The sequence below is a fragment of the Chamaea fasciata genome, unplaced genomic scaffold, assembly GCF_029207755.1.
Source record: "Chamaea fasciata isolate MVZ Bird 193981 ecotype frontalis unplaced genomic scaffold, bChaFas1.0.hap1 SCAF_6, whole genome shotgun sequence".
Lineage (NCBI taxonomy): Eukaryota > Metazoa > Chordata > Aves > Passeriformes > Sylviidae > Chamaea > Chamaea fasciata.
In genome coordinates, this window is record NW_027094091.1 from 16,770,317 (window position 1) to 16,797,533 (window position 27,217).

At 35.4% G+C, this 27,217-nt stretch overlaps 1 protein-coding gene across 5 annotated transcripts in view; it reads right to left on the minus strand.

The window, feature by feature from the left end:
• Positions 1 to 27,217, minus strand: part of KCNIP4 (potassium voltage-gated channel interacting protein 4) — a 391,381-nt gene that overhangs the window by 148,937 nt on the left and 215,227 nt on the right. The gene's annotated exons all lie outside the window — the stretch shown is intronic.

The following is a 27,217-nucleotide window of genomic DNA, read 5'->3' on the forward strand; positions in this document are numbered from 1 at the left end:
GCTTTAATTGTTCCTAACTTACTGTGAAGGTCAGTAGAAAATGTTGTACTATTGTAACTAAACACAAAATCTTTTAAAATGAGCAACTACCAAATTACATACTTCAGGGTATATCACTTTCTGTAATATTTCTTAGCTCCATATGTTTAGCTTAGGGCAATATGTACATTTTCTTACATTTCAGCTTCCTGTCTGCAAGATGGCAAACAGTAACTCATTTATTTTGTTAAAGCTCCAAGCGACAGCTCTGCCAAGACCAATAAAGAACACACTTACAGTTAACATGTTTTTCTGTGTTATCTATAAATGTTGTCTATACTGTAGCCTTTGCAGTGCCATAAATAAGTGATTCAATATTAAAAATGTACTTTGCCAGATCTTGAAACTTTTAATTAGAATAACAAATCTAAGAAAATACTAAAGCCTCTGACTTTGACCTCCTGGCCGTACAGAGAAAATAAGTCCAAGACTTGCTAGCTAATTTGTTTTCCTAAAGAAAAATAATTGAAATTACAATGTGATAAAATTGTCATGGTTACAAAGCCCTCACCCTGCTGAAGAGGAATATGAATTAAAATATAGCCTAAAGACTAAATCTTTTACTGCTTTAATTGCATAGAAATGAGTAAGATTCACCTTAAAATGAGCCTTAGGGTTCCTGTAAGTCATAGTCTTATGAAATCAACTCAAAGCATGAAACCAGAACATTCTGTTCTCCGTCAAAATACCAAAGTTTTATAAAATGACAAAACAATTTATCATTCAAGACTTTCAAATTCAAGTCAACTTCAGGACGTAAATGTACAACAGGAAAGTTAGACTACAAAGGCACTGGAGAGCTTATAAAGTATCATATTCTAGAGAAATTACTCTTCAAGCTTTTTAATTTCTGCGGAAAGCCTACACTCATTCAAAGCCATTGACTTCAAGATTCACTTTAAGTGAATTTTGCCATTGTCTTGTAATCAGGAACAAGCCATGTTACAGTTTTCCTGACATTAAACATTTCCTAGAACTGTTACAGGTTCAGATTACCTGTATGAATACTTAACATATTAACTATTCTGCTGCTCAGCAGTGGGCTGTATATCAAAAGAACATTCCCCAGAGAGAACGGGTGCAATTTGGAAATGTATATCCTTCTAGTAAATTAGAAAACACACCGTCTTCAGTAGAGATAAATCAAATAATTTTCTTTACAATCTCTATTAAGAAAAAATTTTGTATTCAATTACATGAAAAAGAACTATCTTTGAAAGGTATTTTCCCATTATTTTGTTTGGCAACATTAGGCAGGTGCACATGGGAGAAGCTAAAAATCAGACAGGAGGTGAACTGTATCTAATAAAGTGTAGGTAAGTCTTTCAAAATCTGAAGCTCAATGGCTTTTAGCAAGGGAGACACTTGTTTATATTCTTTTTCACCCAAATTAGCTTTGTGAAAATAAAAATATAATTAGAGTGCTGATTTTTCTATTAAATTCAGCTTAATTTGAAATTTTTATATGAGATCTGTGAATGAAAAGAATATTTTGGAAAGACAAAGCTAGGGTTTTCTTACCAGAAATCCTTCCCTAGACAGGAAAAAAAAATTAAATATAGGCATATAATAGAATTATTGTTTATGAATGTAATAAAATATACAGTCATTCATTCTTCAAAAGTAACAAATGTAAGTTATCCCTGCATTCACTCCTTTCTTTGTCATTTAGTATACCTGGAAGCAAAGCTGCTCTAAGGCAACAATACAAAACAAGTGGAAAGACTTCATATAAAGAGAAATTTAGGATACAATGTGCTGATACGGGTATAGAACATCTAGAAGTTACATGCTCTGTGGCTCAGTTTTAGGGGTTTATGTAATTGTGACTTCAAATCAAGTCTACCTGGCTTTGAAATGCAAAGGAACAAATGTTTGGGTTTTGTTGTTTTGATGTTTTTCCTAATTAAAATTTATTTCCTTATTCAACACCCTTCATCCCGCAGGTCCAGCAGGGATCATGGACAAATATATAACATGAAGAGTGGGGCCTGTTAAAGATGGAGGTGATTGGGATTAGTGCTAAGGGTAACAGAAGCATTTCACATCTGTGTAAAACACGGTGAAGTCAGACTCATGGTCAGATGCGACTTACTCCTCCATTAAACACCTTCCTTTTCTTTACAGATGTCATTCAAGGAATGGCAGGTCACTGATAATTAAGCTGGTATTTGATTTCAAACACTGAAGTGAGTGAACATCAGAAAGCTCTTGACATTGAAAAGGTTCCAGTAAATTGTCACAGATGACTTGTGCTTTGCAAGAAAAATCTGATGCTGACACAAGAATGGGAATGGTCTGGTGCTTTAGGAATGTGGAAGGTTCTGGAAAGTTCCCATAGCTACCACTTAATTCTCCTTTCTAACACAGTTCTCTGAGAAGGAAATCTTAATAGATCAAATAAGCAAGTTCTTCATTATTTTTACTCCACTGATCTTCTATTTAATATCCCTACATACTATTAGATGAAAAAGAATTTTTAATACATTTCATAATTACAGAATGTAGACAATAAATGCTACAGTTTGTGTAGCATTTATTATTCTGTGGAATTTTCATTAATGAAAGTGCAAAATATGTTCACAGATCCATACAAATGTAGCTGAAAGATAATCTGATGTGTCAAGCAGCCTTTCATTTAATGAATTATAAAATCAATTTACATTTTGCTTAATTTCTGACTCTACTTCTTTAAAATCCCCTTTAAGCAGTGGGATGAACTGTGTACATGCAAGATACAATAATTGATCCTTCTCTTAAGCTATAATACAATTTTAGCTCTAATATTAGTTCCAAGAAAGTTGTTGACAGCTTGAAGAGATTGGAAGACAGCAAGAAGACGTAAGAGTAGAAGAAGATTTAAGGACAACGAAGTTTGACCTAGCAGGAAAGACTAAAATACTGGATATATTTAATCTAGAAAAGATATTGGGAGGACACTGGGTTGGTAGAAAAAAAAAATTCCATCGGGTGTGTATGAAAAAAAATTTGTCATATAAACCAAGGACACTCTTTAAATCCAAATCACCAAAATCATAGGAAAAGAAACACTTGCATTAGAACTGTAGGTGTAAAAGCTCAGTTTTCATAATACAGACTTTTTTTCTTAAGTCAAACATAGTGAGTCACTAGAACTGCTAAATCTTTCCACAATCATTTCCCTGGAAAGGACGAGGGCACTGTCTTATCCTTCCCTTTATTCTCAAATTTAACTGCTTTTGTTGCACAGTATTTAGCAGTACAACTGCAACTAGGGTGACAGTTGCATTAAACTAGCTGTTAAAGAAACTCTGCTATTTTGTAGGTACAGATGAACACGTACTTGAATTTTCAAATATTGTCAACAGAAGTCTGCAAAAGAAGGATGCAAGTGAAAAACTTGTATGATCCTACTTGTCTTAAAACATTGCTCTGGCTGTCACTGTCATGGATCGTTAGATTAACAAAGAGGTTTATTCTAGAATGATACTCCCACCCAATTGTTTTATAAATCCATTTGCTAACAGTTTGCTATTTGATAATTTTAAATGTTGAACCTTTTTCTCCCCTCTCTCTTGTCTATCTTTTTGGGTTTTTTTTGTTTTTTCTTTTAATGTGTAGTAAAGCTGGACTAATAGGCCAAGAGAGATTGCTGTGAAATTCCAAAACAATATAATATGAAGTATCTAATGACCTTGTCAGCAGCATGATTTGAATGACATTTTCTCTAAGTAATATTTATATGCAGCTGGATAGAGGCTACTTAAGAAGTCACAGAAGCCATCACAATTCATGTAGATGATTATACCTTGACAGGTGTAATCATTCAACATTGCTTCCTCTCTTCTCAGGCTAAGCTAATCACCACTGCAGTTTCCCTGCTACCAGAATGCAGGCAAACACCCCTGCATACACTGTCCTGTGCATTGCAGGTGCGGGCACGACACCTTGTTCGAAAGTATATTGAGTATTCTTAATACTCTGAAAATAAAGACTTCATGAAACCTGGGGGAGGAAAATGTTTAAACAGCTTCACGGTCTTCTCCACAGTTTGGATTGAGGTTGGTTTTGACAGTGGTCAAGTCAAATAGAGAAGAAAAACTTCTTATGTAATACCTTCTACTGATTTTATTTGTAACACAAGATAACTCTAAAATGTCAGCTTGTGAAATTTCACTTTTAAGAGCTTCAGTCAACGTAAAGAATAATGAAAATTTCAATAAGCAACTCAGGAAGTAGCAGTGCAACCTGAGCTTTATATTTACTGGACATTTTTACTACTATCAATGAAATTCCATTGTTCCAAAGCATATTACTGCAGTTCAGTGTGCTATTGAATAGCTGCATTACATCTAGTTGGAGTGTTTATACAAAACTGTCCATATAAATATGTGATGTTCAGCTTAGTAAACATATAGCAGTGTGATTTCACACAGCAGATGCAGCTTTGAAAACACATAGTAAAGTCAGCCTTGAAAATATGTCAGTAAACTTTTTCCTACATGATACAGACAAATTAGAAAGCATATTTTAACACAGGAATTAAAGTATTTTTAAATGGTTAGAAAATTATTTATATTCTAGGAAGTGTATCTAATTAAACACAAAGATGCAGGAATTTCTTTGTTTTCAAAATCATCTCTATGCAGGATGTCTTTCTCATTCCTTTATTATTTTCTTTAATAATAGGAGCCTGTAATGCTTAAGATAAACCCTTAAGGCTGCAGATTTAATTTTGTGAAACCTGACCAACTTGTGACTCCTCTTATTTTGTCCTGCATAAAATCAGTTTTCAACAACTGCATCTCTGGGGCCAGTAGCTGATACACACTGGAAATGTTTCCAAACCAGAAAGACAACAGATGCCAGGTAATGTCAGTGTGGGGATGAAATAGTAGGGGATTTAGTACTCAACACCTATCAGAAAACTATTCAAGCATCCACTGAGATCATACCTGTTGCAACTTCAGTTTTTAGATGGGTTATAATATCTCTAGAAAGAATGGAGTGCAAGTGAGATTAATATGATTTGTCAAAAAGCATCAGTTGCTAAAACAAAACCTTGAAATTAAAATCCTTTTGAGTTTTGTAACAGTCAGACACTCAGGTGGCACAAATTAATGCAGAAAGCCATGGTAAAACATAGCTAATTGATGACTTCTGACAAAGAAGAGTTCCCACAAAAATACGTATGTTGAAAACATGACCTTTAAGGCGAACACTGTACAGCAGAACAGCAAACTCATTTGCAAAATTCTGGTAATTGTGGGAATTCGCCTCTTCTGCAGTGCAAAGCTAAGTACAAAATACATGGAGGTGGTACGCACAAATACATGCTAGGATTTTTACCTAGGTCAGAATTCACAAATCTTCATGTTAGAAATGTATTTAAGTATTGATTCTTCCTCCATTATGCTGAATGGAATGCTGTTTATTTATTGATAAACAACACTGATAATAAAATAAGTGGCTTTCTAAATACTAGTCATTTAAAGAACTTTAATAAAAATATTCAATTTCTCTGTGCTTTCTGTGTTCAGATGAAAGTCATTAATGCTGCTTCCACTTTAAAAGAATGTTGTAAAGAATAGTTAATGTCCATAGACAAAATTGACAAGATCTTTGTCATTTCTAACCATAAAATTGATCCTTGTGGTAATAACAAAGATGAAATCTTGAGTTACTCAATATCTTCTTTGTCTTGGTCTTTCCTGATCCCATCTGTTTAACGGCTTTCTGGTTCCTGGGGCCAGTGCCAAAGTGAAGTTTACAGCTCATGGCAGAAGATGTGCAGTCCAGAGGGAAGCCAGGGACCACTGAATGCAAACTCCATTGCACCAGTCCATGGAACTGGGTGGGAAGTTTCCAAAGCTAAGCTAAGGAGAAGCTGAAAGTACTGCTTTTATTCAGCCTGAAGCAGAAAAGGCAAAGGAGAGTGTAACCGATGCCTTCCATTGCCCGGTGGGTGGGTGGCTGGCAAGAAGATGAAGGCCGGCTCTGTTTGGAAGCATCCTGAGAAAGGATGAGAGCTAACAAACAAGGTGAAACAAGGAAAATACTGATTACATGGAAGGAAAAAAATGTACACTACGAGGCTGCTCTGACAGAGACAGGCAGCCCAGAGGGGTTTGGATATACTCAGACCTTAACTGAACAAGGCCCCAACCAACTTTGTTTCAGGAAGTTGGTCCAATTTTGAGCAGCAGGTTGGACAAGTTAATCTCCAGAGGCTCTTTCCAACCAAAGCTGTTCTATGGTTCTCTGATTTTATGAAATGCAAGCTTAGCTACAGCCCTATTTTTCTAGGACAAAAGGTTATATAAAAATACCATAGTTTGTGGTTTTTTATGATGTATTGGTCTCAGCTGAATAACATTTTCATCTTCTGAGTAAAAAATTCAAATGGAAATTTTCAGTATGTGAAGCTTCTAGTTCATCTGGGAAAGAGCTTCTGTTCTAAAGCTGTAAGTTAGGAAGTTCTGCTCCTGAAATGTTACACATGTGGTCAAATATCTCAATAATCAAAGAAATGTGATCCCTTTCAGTCCATGTTTTTATTATTCACACTGCCTTTACCCAGAGTGTACATACATAAATAAAGAGAAGAAGCCAAGGTCTGGTAGGGGCAAGCAAAAGATCTGATTAAAACAAGAAACAGTCAATAAATTGAAAAAAATCTTAAAGAGCAAGCTGTCACAGTGTGCTTGTTCATAGTAGGAAGAGGAAAATAACATCTGCTTAACTGCAATGCATCTCTAAATAAAGCTTTTGGATAGCTCAGTTGGCAGCTGATGTGAGTCCTGACATCTTAAGGACCAAGACATGGTGCAGCAGTGCATATGGACTGATTGTCTGTGTAATTATCTCAGAGGGCTACAATAACGCTGCAATTCCATTACTTCAGAGACCTCAAAGTCACTCATTTTTACACCTATTGAACAGACCATGGCAGTTTGGCACCTCTGTGCTTCAGCACGGACAACCCTAATTTTCTTTGCTCTGAAACGTGTAGTAAAACAAACCAAATAACTATGGTGATATTCTGATTAGAGGCATAAAGAAGGCAGAAGGGCCTGGACTGTATTTCTATCTAAAAAACAAACTACCAAAGCAAATTTTTTTTTGATATTTGACTTTGGCTTTGACTAAGGACCAAAGGGAAAGCTTTAAGTGATTAGTAATGAATCCATTTTAGGAGCACATAGTTAACTCTGACGCGTCATGGTGAGACATTTCTGGTTATTTTTCACATTCCCCCAAAGCATAAAATACTTGAATTTCTTCTATTTGCCATTTGCATGGCTTCCTTTTACAGAGCTGTATACATTTGAGTTTCTCAGGGCACTGTCTTTTTTCTCTGGAAAGAACTTTAATCTATGTACATATTAAGGATAATGTTCCTATGTTCTATAAAGACTGGTAATGAAGCTGGAGCATGAGGAGACACTCTGACCATCCAGGGCTGCTGGCACCTTACAGTCCTGCATGCAGTCACTGCATGGGCTTGTTTCAGCTTGGCAGAGCACTCACAGTTAGTTCACTGCTTGGAAAAAATGTGGATGATACAGAACATGCACTTAAGTTCTTTCTGTAAGAGCTCAGAAAGAAATACAGACACTGCAGCTTCACTCAGTGAAGAGTTTCCTGCTTTCCTTTGTATGAGGTGCTCTGTCAGGTCATATGACTGCCAAGGGGTGGAAACACTTCAAACTGATCAAACAATGCAATAAAAAAAAGCATGAAAAACATGGCAGGACTTAAAGAAATAGTGGCAATAAAATTATTTGAAATGGTCTTAAAAGAAAGCTGAACACATCCAGGATGCTATTAGCAAAATAAGTACAGATTTCTTAGGTCAAATAATTACATCAAAACTTAAGTAAAAAAGTAGTTCCATAAAAGAAAGTTCCATGAAAGAGGAGACAGAACAACAGTGTCTGATACAATTTAAAAATCTCTGGCTTCCTCATCCATGAGAAATTCCATAACTAACTAAATAATTTTTGCAATAACTGTAAAATCTAATTTCCATTGATGTTGTACAACCAAGTCACAAAGCAATTACTCAAAAATACTATTAAAACCGCCCTTCATTTTCAGTTTTATAGCAGTAACAACTAAATAGGTATATGAAAACGGAATAAATTTCCAAAAAGTTTAAGCTTCTTGAAGCTTCACCTGCAAAGTAGAATTGCCAGAATACCACAAAATCCCAGAAGTATTTGCAGTTAATATATGCTGGACATTACGGTGCCACATTTGAATATTGTGAGGTGTTTACAATTTAGAATGGTCTCAAAGCTCTCAGATACTCACTGGTGACTACATACACTTCAGTATAGAGTACATGTGTGGTTTTGACTTGTCAGTAGATGAATGGGAGGGATATATCTAAACTCCACCACAACTGAATGAATTCAGTAGTATAAAGGACAAATGAATGTTAACTTGTAACTAATGCCCAGGAAACTAAAAATAAAACAAAGCAGAGATCAAGGTCAGAATAAATGGAGCAACATCCTTGATTAAAACTCTATTGAAAAGTCCCCTAGCCACAAACAATTTTGATTGATTAACAATATCTAATCTACTGGAGGTCAGCCACTTAGCTAGCTAATTCTAATTATCTATATTTGCCACTAGGATAAAGTGTTTGTGACATATAACATGCTTTAAGCAAAAGTCTACCTTTACCAACTGTAAGGCAATCTTGACAACTGAAAGCCCAAATGTAACACACTACTGTGGGTGGAGGGGCTGTATGAAACAAAAAGCTTCCTGCAATAAGAGCACTTATTCTAAAGGCTACAGGTGGATACCAATAACGGGAATGTAGAGGAGTCAGACCAAAGGAACATCCAGTTACATAAAAAAAGCAGAGTTAAAACGTTTGCACATTTACCTCTTGGAATTAAAGAAAATGTTTGGTGTAAAAATACTTGATGCAAACACACGAGAAATTTTGAAGTTTGGAGAATAAAAGAAAGGAAGCAGTGAGGAAAAAGAGCAATACCAAATGAATACAGGAAAAGATGAGACAAGCAAAGCAGGCAGCTGCAATATGAATAAATGTTACAAAATAGAGAGATGACTTTGAGAGAAGAAAGAAGAAAAAATTGATACTATCTGAAAAAGTCAGGTAAACCTCTTTTCAAAAGAGTAGAAATAGTAACTTCCTTACAGTTAATTCAGGAAAGGCAGTTTTCCATAGAGATGTCACAGCTACAATTTCAAGTATGAAGCAAGAAATGAGGAAACAAGTACATTGTCCTATTTGCATCCCAGAATACAGACACATTCAGGGATCAATTCCCATACTAATGCCTTCAGGGAAAGCAAGTTGTACCAATTGTACAGATGAAGCAGTAAGAAGTCAGGGTTTCAATGTACAACTCCATGCTTCACATCAATACAAACGTGAGAGGATGACACTTGACATAGCATTTAAAGAGGACAAAACCTGGCTGCATTAAGCCAATCTGTCTTGCCAAAACTACCTCTTTATATAAATATAGTCAATTGATATTGACTGACTCATCAGAAGAAGTAAGTCACACACTTCCCAGGTACGTGACTTTCCACCGGCTGTGGGAGAGAAAGGTGAGTCTCCCCTGAGTGCTGGTACATCTGCTTCTCCAATTTAATGATCAGTGTGTCTACAGAGGCTCATAGACCTGTTTAAGGAAAGCCACTGGTAAGAAAATAACTCAGTTTTACATTTCTTACCCAGACTGAGCAAATCCAGAGTATTCAACAAACAAAAAAAAAGGGCCAGGAATGGGTCAAGGAAGGACATTATTTTCCTAACTCAAAGACTTCTGGAAGTTTTACTATCTATTCTTAAACATTCAAAAAACTAAACTTATGGGCACTAACACTTTGTAATATCTCCTCCTCCCTCCAAATTAATACAATTATAAGTCTATAATCTATCTATTTCAATATGCCTAAATGACATACTGAAAAACTACAGTGACCTCACAATTACCGATAAAGATTAATGATTTTGTTTCCATTTCAAAGAACATTAATCTACTTTAGTTATAGGATGTCCAGATTATCTGGAATTAAGTTTAGCTTTTAAATGTCACATGGACTTCTGCCATACATTTCAGTATTTGACTCTTAAGCTTTAGTTCCTGTACACTGCAGGGAACACACTGTATAAAAACTGACTGCTGAGTGATTTTTTTAACAGTTTTGCTTTATGTTTGTTTTTTGGTTTTTGTTTTATGGAGTTTTGTTTCTTTGGTTGGTTGTTTTTTTGTGGGTTTTTTGTTGGTTTCTTGTTTTGTGTTTTTTTTGTTTGTTTGTTTTTTGTTTGTTTGTTGGGGTTTTTTGGGGGGTTTTTGGGTTTGGTTGGTTTTTTTGGTTTTTTTTTAACTACAATAATATATTGAAACCCAGAGTCAAAATCAGAGATTTGGTGCAAGTCATGAATGCATGCATATTTTCTCTTCTTCCTGACAGCAAATAAGCATACTTCTAATACCTGCTTTAAGTCAGCAGCCAGATGTTCATAAAGGATTTTGGACTTTGCTTGTTTTCTTGTTTTACTCATGAGCTTCTCCAGCTGCGACCCACACTTCACAGCTGGCCACTGGCCTCAGTGCACGTGCCAGATCAACAACTGTGAAGGCAATATTACTTATAATTATACTCACCAGAAATAAAAATTGTCTTAAAATTTAACAACACTAGCTTATTAGTAAGGCTTACAATTATAATTACATTTCTAAAAGCAGATGAAACCTCTGAGCATCCCAATTACAATCACTCGGTAGAGAAGGTCCCATTGGAGGCAGCTGTTTTGAGCTCTGAGAAACTTTGGCTCAGATGAAGTTTGAATGACATGATGCCTGATAAAATATTGTGCATAGAAATATTTTTTTTCACAATGATGCAGATATAACCTACACATTTCTTTAGAATTTGTCTCATAAACACTAAAAAGTTGTTAGGTACACGGCTGCAGAGGCTGATAATTTAGTTCCATGGATTTTCTGTAAAGAGATTTGCTGGCTAACAGACCTGGCTAATTAAGCACTTTCAAATATGCCATGGGTCAAGGGCACAGCTGTAAAAACTTCCTGGCCAAGAACCATCTATTATTAATTTACTCCAATGTGGATTAGATCAGTAATATTTTGTTAACATAACTTAAAGTTAGCTGTGAAACAAGTATAACCACAGGATGTGAAAAAGATTTAAACAGATGGTTAACAATGAATTGCTGGTCACAAAATGCAACAGCTTGACAGATGACATATTGAATATATCCTGCCAGTTCGGGAATATTAGCTGGACTGGTGTTGAAACTGTTCATGGCTTGGGGTATTTTATTAATTTTGCTTTGCTTTCTCCTTTCTTCTCACTTGGAAGCTACCTGAAATTCTGTGCAGATAAGCACCAAAGAGAAGCACAAATAAAATAGATATACAGCATCTCACTAGTGCAGAATCATTATACAGTCAACAATACTTTATCTTTTACAAGAAATTTAGGAATCCCAAAGTTCTTTCAGAGAAAAATACATGCAGAAAAGTTCATGGTCAAAGATCCAGCCTGACTTTAAGGGGCAGAGGAGATCAGAGTTACATGTGAGTTAAAATACAGATTTCTGAAAATCAAAAGAATTTTCTCCTCTTTTTATTTTTCTTTTCTGATAACTATTATTTAATTTAGCTATTAATGTTAAAGAGAAGCAGGAAGCATTATTTCAGTCTAATATAGAATTTTTTCTCCTGCACAGGTCTCAATTTGTTATTCAACCTAGAAAAGTTTAGACTGCGTTTCAAACAAATTGGTGTAGTGAGTGTATCAGTCTGTTGGTCTGAAGGGAAATTGGGTGAGATCCAGATTCAGTTTACAAAGGAGCAAAAAATAATTCCTATTCCTCCATCCAATTTTTGAAAAGTAATCAGTTTGTCCAGCACAGCATTGTATATTTGGTTACATTTTCCAAAGCCATCTATCATACTAGATACTTCATTGATTCTGCTATGAGTAAAGGTAAAAGAATAGAAAAATTAAAACCTAGCAAAACACTGCTCTCTATAAACACAAAAATTTCTATTTTGTACAACCAAAAATATTTTTCCAGTTCAGCTCCTTAGCAGCTCAACTCTGGAATTTTAATCCTACCATAAGCTTGACTATCTCTGAATCAAAAAGTACCCCTTTTTATGAACCATGTGATACTCAGGTTCAGGTATATTTGAGCTGATTAACAGATAATCAACATTTGGCACAAATGCTTGATTAAGACTCACATCCATCCAATGTAGGATGTGCAGAGCTGAATGTCCACTCCTGCCATCAGATTCTAGATACTACCAACCAAATGCTGCAGTTTATGTATGACACATATATATGGATTTGGTATTGTCTCTGTAAAGTGAGTTCAAAATTGAAATAAGAGGGGCTAGTATAGAATAACGGAGACTTGTGTATCAGAAATTGGTACACCATAGAAAAGCTACACCAAAATGAACCTAAAAAAAGTCATGTGGAATGTGCCTTATCTATTGTTAACTTTAAAGACAGACAAACACACACACGCGTAACTTCATACACTTTTTAATAAGGAGGGGAAACAGAATAAAATATAGTTTTTAATAAACTGAATTATAATTATTAGGATTTTTTTAATAGCCTTAGTTATTAACCTACACACGAATTTGGATAGCTTATGTTTTCCCTTCAAGACCTTGCTGCATCTTGCTTTGTTTTCTATTACACCCATTATGAAATATTACATAAAGCTGACTTTGCCACCAATTTAAAATCTTCAATTCTACACTTAAATCTCCCAAATTTAAAAGAAAAATGCTAACAACAAATATTTGGTCATTCTGTTACTGCATTTTATTCCAGATCCATATTTGGAAAACCAATTTGATGAATAATATAATCATTTTTAAAAAATTGACCTTAGGACAACCTCTTTCCCAAAAATAATCTAAATGAAGAAAAATTTCAGAAAAAACATAATAAACATACTAAAGTTTCAACTTCTGAGGTAATATTTGGTGTCCTTGAAACATTCTTGAAAACAAAAGGGCTGAATTTCTTGGGACTATCTAAGTACATATGCATTTAGAGCTCCTGAGTAAACCATCTAAAAATAGCAAAGCAGATAGCCTGTCAGCAAGGCATCATTAACTCTGGTTCAAATCTTTCTAATATTTATAGCTTTTGAATTGAAAAGGGCACAACAAGGACTCTGTTCCTATAGTCACCTTTTCCTTTATCTTTTTCCTTATGTTTGTTGACATTCCTTTCCAAAACAGCAACTTCCTTCAAATAAAAGAAGCACTTTCAATTTCTTTGCATGTTCTCAATTTTCAGTAACAATTTCCTTCAGCTTTATCCAAATCCATATGAAAAATATGCAGAGTTAAGCCTTAAGCTGGGCTTTCTGAATTATTGAGTAAAATATCCCACATACAAGACCCATGAAGAACTGCATAACAGCAATTAATGATACAGGTTTTTCTTTATACGGCTCAGTGGCCCCCGAGACTTAGTATTTCTTCTAGACTCAGTAAAATAGTTTCTTCAGCAGACTATGGCTCCAAAATAGTAAGGACATTATTTCTGAAATAAGAAAATAAAATGTCAAGTTGACATGAACTGTAATCGTATTTTACTCTGTCTCTTAATGAAATATATTTCATTCAGCATATGCAGACACTACAATAGTAAATACACACCGTAAAATTTAGGAGTTGATGTACAAAGAACTCAATTTGACAAACACTTTTATTTGCACTGAAATATAAATTTGTCTATAAATCAGTATTGAATATCTAAGATTAGCAAACAAAGGAGAATACTATCCATAACATTTAGAAATCTCACTGTGCTGAAAAGAAAAGATAACCTACTGCATGAAGAATCAACAGGTATGCATTTAAACTGTGGGACTGTTACTGCAATTCTTTTTTATGATCAGGTCTCTTCTGTCTAACTTTATTCTGTTCAGACAAGACAGATACTAACACTTATGGTTACCAAAATATGATTTTTCCTAGCACACATATTGCCATTCCAGTATATCATGGTGTCATGTTAAACCACATGCTTTTCTCCTTTCAGATGCAATCTCAAACTGGTTATATTGCTCTTAGTTTTAAACTTAGAGTCATTATTAAAGCAGGTGGGAAAATAATCCCAGGATATACTGAGTATCACGCTAAATTTACCAAAGGATTTTGCCTTTGCTTTTTACTTAGAAAATACGCATTTAGTCACAGAAAATTAAAGACAGTGAAATGTCTGATTTTCTACCTCCCAGCTTCTTACTTTTCTCTCACAATACCATCCACAGCTACGCAAAGTAATTCCAGGTTGGTAAGGACAAATACCAAAAGAATTCCCAATTCAGAACAGTGCTATATATGCTACTGGGAACACAGTGACATTTCCTGCAACCTAGAATAGATACACTTAAAAAAGAAGAAAAAACGCTGTGCTTGTTTTAATTACGTACAGTAAGTCCAAGATACACATTTTCATCTGAAGATGTGAATAAATGTATTATTTAGAACTAAAATTGTGCTGCACTTTAGAAACTGCTTCTGGAAGGGGTCAGTCTGCATGATACTGAAAAAACTGAAAAAACTGTCACGAAGACCAGAGATGTCTTTTCAGTTAAAATGACCATGAAAATAAGAGACGCTACATCATGTTTTGTTGTACAAGCTTGCTGAATCTTCCTAAAGCTGAATACACGAGAAAAAATGCTAATCATCAGTTAGACTAAACTGCTTAAAGAATTATCTGTGCTTTAAGGTAGAAAATAGCCCAAAATCAGATAATGCAAACAAGAAATATAATGGTTGTGCCAAGGGAAGGCAGAAGAAAATTAGCAATTAAAAACCAAATGTGATTGTTGGGTAACAGAGGAGGATTGACATATGCAGTCCAGCAATCGCATTTCAATTTCTGTAATGGGTAATTACATGTTAGGCTTTAAAGGAGCTTCCTTTATAAAGCAATCTCTTTATCATCCATTATGTATCCTTTGTAAGGCATACACAGAAAAACTGCCATTTTTCTTGCAAAGACTGAACAATTACCTCTGTGTAGATATTCTAGAATTAAAACACTGCTCCACATAGTGGAGCCCTTACCAGTTTTTATTTCAGTCAGACAAAAATTACTATGATGTCTATGAAAACTGCACTAGCTTTAAATAACAGTCACATTTGATGAGATTTTAATTGGAATGCTGAAGGCTGAAAACAAACTAGTAACTCCAAAGTTATAATCGTTTTCACCTAACCTGGTAGCCTTTCTGCATTTCCATATACATACCTTCTTCCTGAAATAGAACTTCCAGGAACAGAACCTCCATGAAGATGTATTTGTTTGTCAGAAAGGCTACTTAGAGTACATGAAATTCTAGGTGAAGTCCTGGCTTAACTTCTTTTATTGATGGTAGTAAATCGGAGTTGCTGGAAATATTCTGCTCCTAAAACCACCCTCCTCTATGGTCTTCCTAAGATCTCCAGCTAGGCTCTATTAACTTGTTTAATTCAAAGCCCTGCCTTTGAGCACCTTTAAAGAAAACATCTAACTAGCTAAAGGGTTGTAATCAGACTGAAACAAGGACGAAGTTTTCCAAAGAGTGTCCATGTGTATGTCTGTTACATGCAAAAGCACAGCCCATCCTGTTACAGTGCACAACAAGTTGTTGGAAAACCACAATGTCAGAATTTGCTGATACAAATTCTTTTGGGGACAAACTTACCATTATTTACTTCTGTCATAAAGAAAATGCTTCCTATGAGAAATAACTTACTGTTGCAGCTGCTTTATTCCCACTGTCCCAGATGATCTGCTAAAGACTCCAAAAAGCCAACATGCGAACTGCATACATTTCTATACTAGAAAAGCATGGGCAGTTATAAATTCCTCTCAGATTCTGCTTTGGAGAACAGTTCCAACCTGTCCAACAAAAAATAATTAATCCCAGTGTAAATACTGACAACAAATAGCAATGCTGCTGCTGTTGTAAAATACTGTCCAAAGAGAAGGTCTAATCCAGAGGTGAAAGTAAAAGATACTTGCTATCCAGGTGTAATCAACCAGAGCTGACTGTGTATTGCAGCACTGCTGCTGGACAGCAGCAGGCTTTGGTGAGGAATGGAAAGCAGAGACCTCATGGCCTGGATTACCTTGGCAGTTTTCATCTCCACATCTGGTTTGCCACAGCAGCACCATGCTTTCCTGGTATTACCTCACTGTTGCTTTGTACTGATGGCACAGGATACACAGCACATTTTAAACAGAACATGATTACAAATAGTTACAGTAATTCAGAATCAAAGAAGTTTAAAAAAAAATCCTATGCTGAACTAGCTACTCAAAAAGGATGAGTCAGAGATTGCACATTCAAGGAAACCAGTCTGAATTCAGATGGCACCTCAGTAAAAGAGGCACTATAACAATAAAACAACTGAATTGTAGCAGATTATAGCAAGAAGGATTATACCCCCTCAGTTGACAATGTAGTGGGAACTCTAGTATGATATTAGAAAATCTATACTGTCAATAGCATGTCTCTTATGCCAGACAAATGGAAGGCAGCAAATGTAACATCAGCACCTAAGACAAGCCTGGAGAATTAGTAAGACTATCACACATTGCTTCTCTGAGCTCTGTACACCATTGCCAGAGAGGCTCCCAGCCAAGAGTGTTCTTCAGAGTGACACAAATACTAGTTCTGAGTACAACTGTTTTACTCATTGAAGACCCAGCTGAGTTCAGAGTCACTCCTTTCTAATACTGGCCTGACGTGGCTTAAAAGTTATGTTTTATTCCAGCAAAGTCTGATAAGCAGACTGTGAAAAGGAAACCTGTTCTGCCTACGCACTCCATCACCAGTGTGTGTTCTACAGACAGATTACAAACTGTGGGCTATAGTCCTGTTACTAAGCACTTATTGCCAAATTCTTGGCAATCACTGCTCAAAATAAATGTTAGAGGCAAACACAAGGTGAATCAACAAAAAAGACTATTACCTCTCTAAGATGTGTAGTGATCATATTCATGAGACTGTGGCTGTAAACGTACAGAAGATAAAAGCATTTGAGGTCATCCCCCGATAAAACTAATTAAACCCTGTATTAAAAAATGATTTTGAGCCACATCCAGTGTTGCAAAAGGCTGCAGCCAATGTGATTTGAATTGAGGACTGTGGGATTTGAAAACTGGTAAGTCATATTACACAAGTGTTGTTTAAACTGGGCAGCCAGTACAGATGGGATGTAAGGTAAAGTCCATCAAGACTTATACTATAGAGCTAGGACTTCAATGGAAAGCATGGGAAAAACATCAATACCCATAGATTTAAGTAAAATAACTGTATAATACAGTAGGTAATAAAACACAAAACTCCTCTCTCAGAGGAGACTGGAATTTGCAAAAGTATATCTCACCTCCAAGTTACTTAGTTGCTCTGAGCAGTAAGTACACAAAGACATTACACCAAATGTAACTATTTGGGATGTAGATAACAAGATTTCAAAGTGGATTATGGATGTCATTTTCTATATTCTTAATGTCTTTGCCACATTAAAGAGACAGCCATAGGCTAATGGATAAATACTGGACAGCAACTTCGTAAGCTGTGTCCCTAAATCCATCTGCTTGTTACACCTTGGGACATCTCTAGCTGAAGCTCAATTACAACTTCGTATGTTTGAGGAATAAAAACCTTCCACTTGCTTGCTTGCACCTTTCATTTGCAGCTAAAAATCCTTCCATCCTTCTTGAAGTGATGGTCAGGACACAAATTCACTGCAGGGTATAGAGCACAGCCTTGGAATATGCTGCAGTACAACGCTGTAAGAATTTCTTCACTGAAGGGATTTTCAAGGATTGGAACGGGCTGCCCAGGGAAGTGGTAGAGTCATCATCCCTGGAAGTGCTCAAAAAACAACTGGATGAGGCATTTAGTACTATGGTTTAGTTGATATGGTGGTATTCAGTCAAAGACTGGACTCAAGGATCTTGGAGGCCTTTTCCAACCTTAATGATTCTATGATTCTATAAAACTAGAGAAGCCATTACCATCCTGATATCCCTCAATGTTTTAGGATTTTTCAACATTTGAAAGCTGTCCCAAGAAAGATGGCATCCAGTAGCTGGAAAAAGTTCATGCAGCAATCTTAGTAGTAATATTATACTAAAACTAATATAGAGAATTCCTTTTGCCCTTCAACAGCAAACTGTTAACTGTTTCCATCTGAGTCACACTACCAGGACACTGGTGAAGGACACTTGGCAATATGGAAGACTTAAACGATCAGACACATCATAAAATGAAGGTATTTCCTAAATTTACATTACAAGGTATTTCCTAAATTTACATTACAAGGTATTTCCTAAGCTTATATTACAACATCTGTTGTATGTTGGAAAAGAAATTCATACATTAAAACAAATTTATTCTTCAAGAAATTAACAAGTAACTCTTGGTTAATAAAAATAAATAGTATCAATATAATATTGGTCCTCTCTAGGGTCAAGGTGGATGCTGATTAACACCTGAGAGTGTCCGCTGTAAATGTCTGCTTCCGCTTGAAGTGTCCTCCCTCTTGGTTCCTACTGGCAACATTAACCACTTCCTGGTTAGGGAATCTTCCCCAGAGAGAACCAGCACAGTGTGGAGAAATACCAAAGCATATGCTTTTGTTTCTGTGGCATATTGCACCCACTTTCCTTAACCACAAAGCAAGTTGTCACAGGACAAAAAAGAGAAATACTGCTTCCATGAGCACAAGGACTCAGTGATCTGCCCTTAAAAGTATGGCATTACAAAACACAGCTGCAGACGAGATTGATTCACTACCTGTTGAATTGTGCCGTTCACTAGGAAGGCTACCCACAGCCACGTCTGCTGCTGAAAAATAGATGAGTCCAAAGCAGGTCAGGTGGCTGACTTGGAGCGAGGTAATCATTCCCTTCAGTAATTATTTGAGAAAAGGCCTGGAACTGACAAACTATCTGATGGATGAGGGGGGATGCATTTCACCTTTTATCTTCCCAGCAAGGCCACTGCTCAAGGACTTGAATTACCTGCCAATTACAGCTCACTTTCAAGAAACAGGCTGAGGTCAAGACTCTAATCAGCTTCAACTGGGTCCAAATAAGCATGTACTTGGTTACTGAGACCATCGTATTTTAAATAATGGAAAATACTTACTAGCAAAATAACTAAAGAGTTTCATTCCCTCCACGCACAATTAAAAAAAAAAAAAGAAATTTGCTTTAATCCAAATACTGGTACTGACACTGTTGAGCATGGTACTTGGAACTCCAGTCCTACACTTACTTATTCTTTACATCCATATAACAAAAGCGTTATTGAATATAGAAAATATGCCAACATTGAATTTGGTACTTTACCACTTAAATAAAATATTCACTACAGAGATTTAGAAAAACAAAAATCTATGAATGAAAAGTTGTATTGTATCATTTTTCCTGACAGCAAAATCTCTCTTTACAAATTAAGAGTTGTGATCCTGCAGGTTTATAACCAGAAGGAAAATCTACCAATGACTGGATCTTTAAGAAGGAACCGAAAAAAACCCAAAAACTAAAAAACAAAAAACACACCCAACAAAAAAAACCCCAACCAAATATTTTCTAATGTGCTCTTCTAACAAAAAAAAAAAAAACTCAAAAACAAAAACAAAAAAAACCCACAAAAACCACCAAAAAAACCATCAAAATAAAAACAAAGAGCAAATAATTTCACCCATATCTTTATTACTTATTTCATCGATGTGAATATCTCTATTTTGCAAAAAAGTGAACAATAAGCTAATTATTGCTCAACTGTATCAATGGTAAGATATCGTATATAGGCAAGGCAGGGATATTATGTCTTACATCTGATCTGTCAGAAATCAGTTTTAAATTCTCTGCCCAGTTTGAAAATCAATTCCCCAAGAAGATTAATAAAAAAATGAAAAAGGTTCAGAAAAGAGTCACAAAACTTAGTTTGAATTTAGAAAACAAATGGTACAAGTGCTAAAATAGCTTTATTTAGTTTCTGAAAGAAAAAAGTGAAGTTCCTAAACACTGATTAAGCTAATCTACAAAGGATATTGTGATGAATCTTTAGTTTGGGGTTTTTACAATGAGATTTATCTTTTAAATAGGAATGTTTGGGGTCTATCAATTTTTGGGTCAGTCCAAAAATTCTAGCATTCAGAAAGTGCACTTCTTATAATAATCCTGTAAGACAATGGTAAGGAAGCAAATAGAATAATTAGTAGCATTCAAAGTATAACTTTTAACAAATTATGACAATTTTTGCAATAATGACTCAAAGGTGAGCCATGTTCTCATTGAATGAATGGGTCAGCAACCAAGTTGACTGACAATACTTTTATGTCTTAATGACTTCTTTATTATTGCTGAACTATTAAATCAATTTTGATTGTGAGCAAGTGAACCACATTTTGTTGTACCTCAATTGTCAATTTGCAAAACGACAATTTCAGCATCCTATTCTGCCTTCCATTATACCCTTTTACTCCTGACAATAATTACTCCTGTTCTGGTAACCTGATTCATCTCAGACTACTTATCTAGCCATAAAATTGGCCAGAATGTGAACTCTGAGCTCTGTGATGAATAAGAGGGAAACTAATGCAATTCAGATTGAGGTTGAATAAATACATCTAATGAACGTAGTAACTTTTGTCTGAGTGTATTAAAAAAATTAGAAAACTCAAACTATGCATAATTCCTTCTATCATCAGCTGCAGGTTACAACTGAACTAAGGCAGGCCTCTGATGGACCTCCTATCCCTGGAATCTTACTAGGTGTTCAATGGCAAACTTGATATTTGAAGGTACAGGTACTCTCACTGTCTTGCAAACATAAATTTAAATCCCAGACTTCCAAGGAGGTAACTCAGATGGGGTATTAATATAATTTCAAAATTTAACATTTGTATCCTCAGGCTAAATAAAATTTGATTCAGTATGGAAAAAAAAAAAGTCCCTCCAAATGAAAAAATAGTCAAGGACTTCACTGAGATGATAGATCACTTTCCAAGAGGACAGACCACATCCTCCTATAGAGAAGAATATGGTCTTATTCTCTAAGGGGTATAATACTCCCTGCACTTGAATATTATGGATTATCTGAAGAAATTTTGGCTTTCCAGAAATATCAGGTTCACTAAAACAAGATAAATCTCTGTCTTCTTTTTAGGTGCAGCTGTTAAGAATAGGCTGTCACCATCAGACAAACTTATGCAGGCAGCATCTTGGTTCTGCTGTTACTGAAAGTTCCTCAGACACAGGCAAGAAGTGGCAGTATACAGATTACTTTTTTCCACCAGGAGAAACTCTTTTCTGGTTATCTAGAGACACCCCATTACCTTGTAGAGATGCCGTTAGAAAAAAATGCTGAGTATGAGCTTCTAGTACCAAAAGAATAGATCAAATTGTGGATGTACAAGAATCTCTTTTGATGTACCTACAGCAGCTGGCGAGTGTTACTGACATAATATCATAAAGCTTATGTCCAATAAAGGTATAGTCCTTAATGTTCTCAACAACTCACTGCTCTGGTCACCCTTTTTATTTTCTATTTCAGATGTTGGGCTTTTTTTCTGTATTAGAATTTGGTTTTAGTAATGAGAATTAAACTAATAATCACATTTCTTCTGTGTAAAATTAGACAGAATTCCCTACAATAATGCTGATATAACTACTGATAAACAAATATCTGATTAATAAGTATGTATTCACCTGATGTACTCTCCTTTTCTTTCATTATCTCACATCATCAACAATAAGAAAATAGCTCTTGTAGTCCACTTTGCCTGATTGAAATTTTGTCTGTTTACAATAGAATATTGATCCAATAAAGAAAATGTGCCTGGAGAACCACATACCTGTAGAGATACCACTGGGAAAAAATGTCTGCAGAAAAGAAAAACAGAGTTGTTGTGTCAGATAAAATCATCTGCCTCATTAGATCTAGGCAGAGTTCAGTCTGGCTGAACTGAACTTTCTACCAGGTGCTGAACAATTAATCACCAGAGAAATAGGTCAGATAACTAAGGGAAGAACTGTCCTATAAAAAAAATAATAAACAAAATAACAATGGGTAAAACACGAGAACTTTTCTAAACCTTAAGAAGGTGTAAAATTATTTGTATGCCAAAAAGACTGACATTCTAAAGCTGAGGAATATTTTGAGTGAAGATGACTAAAGGTAAAAAACAGAAACATTTAATAAAAAATCAGGAATTCTGTAGGAATATGCATTAGATAGCCAAAATGTTGCAACCCTGCAATAAAGAGAGAAGCTTTAGTTAAAAACTCATTTTTCTTCTGTGGTATAGTATCTACATTACTTATAAATGTGGGAGTAAGAGTGAACATATGGAGAAAAGGGAAATAACCAAATTAATTGATGCATTTAAAACTTGCATAGGGAACTAATACTTTTTTTAAAATGTTAATTATAAAATACTAGGTTTCCAAAAAAAGGCATTGCATTGACAATTCAGAGTGTAGAACTCTATCCATCCCTTCGGCATCAGTTCAAAGAGATGTATTTATCTACATCTAGATCTGTATTTATCTACTTCAGTCTTTGTAGATGTAAAGCACTAGACACACATATTATTATTGAGTGTGACAGTAAGTGTTGAGATAAGACACTCTTCAGCAGACACAGACCTGGGAACACCAGGTTTTCCAGCAACAATGGGCCAGCCTTCACAAGATGACTCAGAGAAGACAGAATGCTTAAAGCAGGCAATCTAACAGCTGAAGGCACCTATTACAAATTCTCATGGCTAGCAAGCTGATTGTCTTAATTGAGTGTTTCTGTTTTTTCTAAGACTCTATCCATAAGCTGGAGCTTCTAGTAGAAAAAATGGGAAGAGCTTTTCTCTTACTTATTCTGCTCAGAAGTGGCTGGCTGACCAGTCATGCCGGCTGCACAGCCAGGTCAGATGTCCACATGTGCATAATTCCAAGTAAACTACAGTACATGTTGCTGTCTACAAATGACTTGCTAGTGCTGTTTGAGCTACATACTTAATCAAGAAAAAAAATCACTGGAGTTCTGTGTTAAAGATTTCTATCTACTGTTCACTCACCTACATATGAGGAGTTGGTCCAACAGCTACTTTCATTCAATTTATCTTGTAATTTATGAAGACTTAATTGAACAAATTACTTCTAAGGAATGTTGAAATTATTAATATTAAAATTTCTATCATATTTTTGTCTTTTGCCCACCGGCAGCTCTGCCTAATCATGACACATATTGGTCCACGTTTGCTTCCATACTTCACAATTCTGTGCATAACTCTCTTTGACATCCAGACCAATTTAAGAAAAGAAAAATGGCATAAAAGCCCCTATGTTTATTACACACTACTTTTGGATTAAATGCTAGTCATTATCAATCTTCTGAAATAAATATTGAGAAAAATCCTGACAGTGCACTGCAAGAGGCTGCTCAGAGTGTTCATGGAGTCTTGTTCGCTGGAAGTGGTCAAAGCCTGCCTGGATGTAATCCTATGGAACTTGCTCTATGTGAACCTGCTTTAGCAAGGGGTTGGACTAGATGATCTCCAGAGGCTCCTTCCAACCCAATCATGCTGTGCTTCTGAGGTATTACTTCTTTTGCATCCATGGAGAACATTGTGAGGAGGGACGCCACTGTGGAAACGTTGACATTCCCAGCTGATCATAGTCTGGATGGCAAAACAGCTCCAGAGGCTGCTCGTTTCAGAGCAATCACAAGTAACTTCCACTTCCTTTCCAAACATATCCAGTCCTTGCCAAAAACTGTTGTAAATATCACAAGAAACTACCTATGTGTCTGTGGTTTTGCTCATTCTTACAGCCGATGAATGCGAAGTATTTAATAGCAAAGATTACTAAAACGAGATTAGAAGCTGCTTTGACATTTTGGAGGAATCAAGTGCTTCAGTAATTTAGCTCAATTATTTCAATTTTAGCTGTAAAGTTCTACTGCTGCAACTCTCAGGACTCCTAAACAAGGATTTTAGATAGATATCAGTAAGAGAGATATGGAACCCACATTTTACAGTAAAATATATGGCTACTTCCATGCCATTTTTTCTATTAGATGTTCTAATTGCTGCAAGAGTATTTCCTAAAACCCAAGATATTCTTATTTAAGTATTTTTGATCAGTCATATGACTCAGTTTTCTTCTCTGAACCTTATTCCTAACGGTGTAGCTCTCAACACATACCTTGATGAAGAGGGGTCTATTTTTCTGTTTATTTAATTAATAAGTGATTTAGCTTTTGTAAAGCAATCCAGGTTTCCCAAGAAACTTTAGGACAAAGCAATTTTAAATTAAGAATGGGCTGATCTCATGATGCTTCAACCTCTCTGTCTCTAAAACTTTAACAAGAAAAACTGAGATGCAAGGAAGATATTCACAAAGAAAATCTCTCCCATTTCTTCTTCAAATTTATATGATCCTGATATATGAAGATCGCAAAGTACTTTTCAGAAAAGTACCAAAAAATATACTGAAATCCTACACATCAATATCCTGAGTATGGCATAATCTCACGATGGTCACCTCTTGTACGTATAGCTACTCAGTTCTTGTATCTCATTCTATTTATGAATAACTTTAGGAAAAACTTGCCTTACAAGAAGAAACAATTTTAAATTGATACCAAGGAATAAACTTTCCTGATTAGGTATCACTGCATTACTCTTTACACCTAACAAATTACTGTTTAAAAAAACAGTAAAGTTCAGCAAGGAGGACATAACCAAATTTATGAAAATTGAAAAATTTAACCTAGGGACAAACCCTGTGCAATCCCAACCCATGAGAGTGAATAAATCTATTCTGCCACTGATCATTTTAGGAGCTGTCATACAATATTAAAAACATCTATTTGAAAATACTTTTATAACAACAGTAAAACCACTCAGCATTTAAAGGCAATTGGGCAAAACCACAGAAAGCATACTGCAATCTAAGTGAGTGCAATAGATCATAAAATAATATTTAACTGAGAGATAAAGTGTCTAAAACCCGCAACCTACTAGAATGTTTAAATCTATTCTGCTACTTATCACTTTCAGAGCTGTCATACAATATTAAAAACATCTATTTGAAAATACATTCTTACAACAATAGAATCACTCCTCAGCAGTTGAAGGCAATTGGACAAAACCACAGAAAGCATACTGTTATCTGAGTGAGTGCAGGATAAGTATAAAAAAGTATATAAATGTTTACTCTGAAATACTTCATTATTTTCAAAAAGAATGAAAATAATTGCATACTATTATTATCATACACATAACTTGCATTGAGGAGTCTGAAGGAAGCAGAATATTTCTTACACTTATAGTAGCTATTATGACACTGCACAGGGTGCTCTTGATTTACATCATTGCACTCGATTCTTCCAGATTAGTGTTTCACAAAGATCAGAATCATGACAATCCATTGTAAGATATCTTCAGGCTTTTTCTTACCATGATAGGGACACAAGAGGCTCTAAAACCTCAGCCTCTACCAAAGCTTCAGAAGGAGTTTTAGCATCGTGCATTGCATGCACTGTGTTAGAGATTATTACTGACTCTGATCTCCAGGTAGATATAGGATATGTTTTATATACTGTAAGCTATTAAATTGTTGGAAAGAAATAGAATAGTTTTCTTGGGACATATTAACCTCTGTGAAAAAGAAAGAAGGGTATAAGCCACCAAAACTCAGAAGACTACAAATGTCCTTATAAATCCCAACATTTTCAGAAAGCCAAGACCAACTTCATCACTGATTTCCAGAAAAGGACATAAATAGTCTGACTATACTTGTAAAATTTCCTTTTTTAACATTCTACTTGAAAACTTCTCCAACGTTTTCACAATTTAACAATGCATGTACTTTTCATTCAAGATTGGAAATTAATAGCCTTGATACTTATTAACATATTGACAATTTTTTCAATTCTCTAGTAAAAGTGTAAAACGCTTTTTTTTTTTCGTATTGTAATCAGTTCAGATCTTTAAATCACAAGTTTAAGGATAAAATGGAGAAGAAATCTACACTGCCCCTGAACTAAGAGGAAAAAAACATTCCCCAGTCTGTGAAATTTAGCTAAGGCCCATTAACAATATCATTGCTTAGACTGCTACTTGATTCTCATGTAGCATGCCTTTTATGTCATTCACAGAAGTAGAACACCACAGGGGAATGGGGTATATATGTCTTCCTGTGGTTTCTTCTAGCTGGTATGCTGGAAACCCATCCTGCACTAGGAAGAAACTTTAAGACTGTGCACCCACAGACTGCCAGACTTTTGGCCAGTGAGACAGGCAAAACAGGCAGCTGCACGAAAAACTTATTTCTTACGGAAATAATACAACCACTGAAAGACATCTTCACTATATTTTGACTTGTCTTTCCATTATCAGCTTCTCCAACTATAGCAACAAGTACAGACAACAATCAAATGATGTATTTTACCAGGGAACCCAAACAGATGTAGAAATCAGACTCAACAGAGCACACCCAAACATGCCTAACAACCTAAAATGTAAATACTGATTTTTTTTTCCCAATCTTTGCAGCCTCCAATGCTGGAAATTACTTTTATGATAACATTTATCATGTGAATTGATATTTCTATTTAAAACTAAACAGAGTATAAAAAGAAAATCAGAAGTTCAAACATTTAAGGGAATCTCTCTGTTGTCATTTAAACTTGATATAATGTACTCTAACACAAACACAATTTTTTTAATAAAAATGGACTTGATCTCTGCAGGGCTTTAAGAATCTGTAGCAAGATTCTAGCAAGTCCACACAAGAGAGCAATACAGACAGAGTACCAGCTGAGTAACTTCCTTATTTAAAATCACTTGAAAGGAAGACTGCATTTCTTGAAAGGGTTACATAAACAGGACTAGTTTGGACATTTTCATAGAAAATTTTGCTTAACCATAATTCTTGTTATGGTTAGCACGTGAAACCATAATCAGTCAACAAAGTTTTCCTTTTCACAGAGGTAAGGATGTACACTGTATTCAGATGCCAGCTTACAGGAAGATTTGAGAATACAATATTCCTTCAATATTTGAGAAACAGACCACTTCAGACTGTAATCTAATAAAACACCAGGATGCAGTGATTGTCA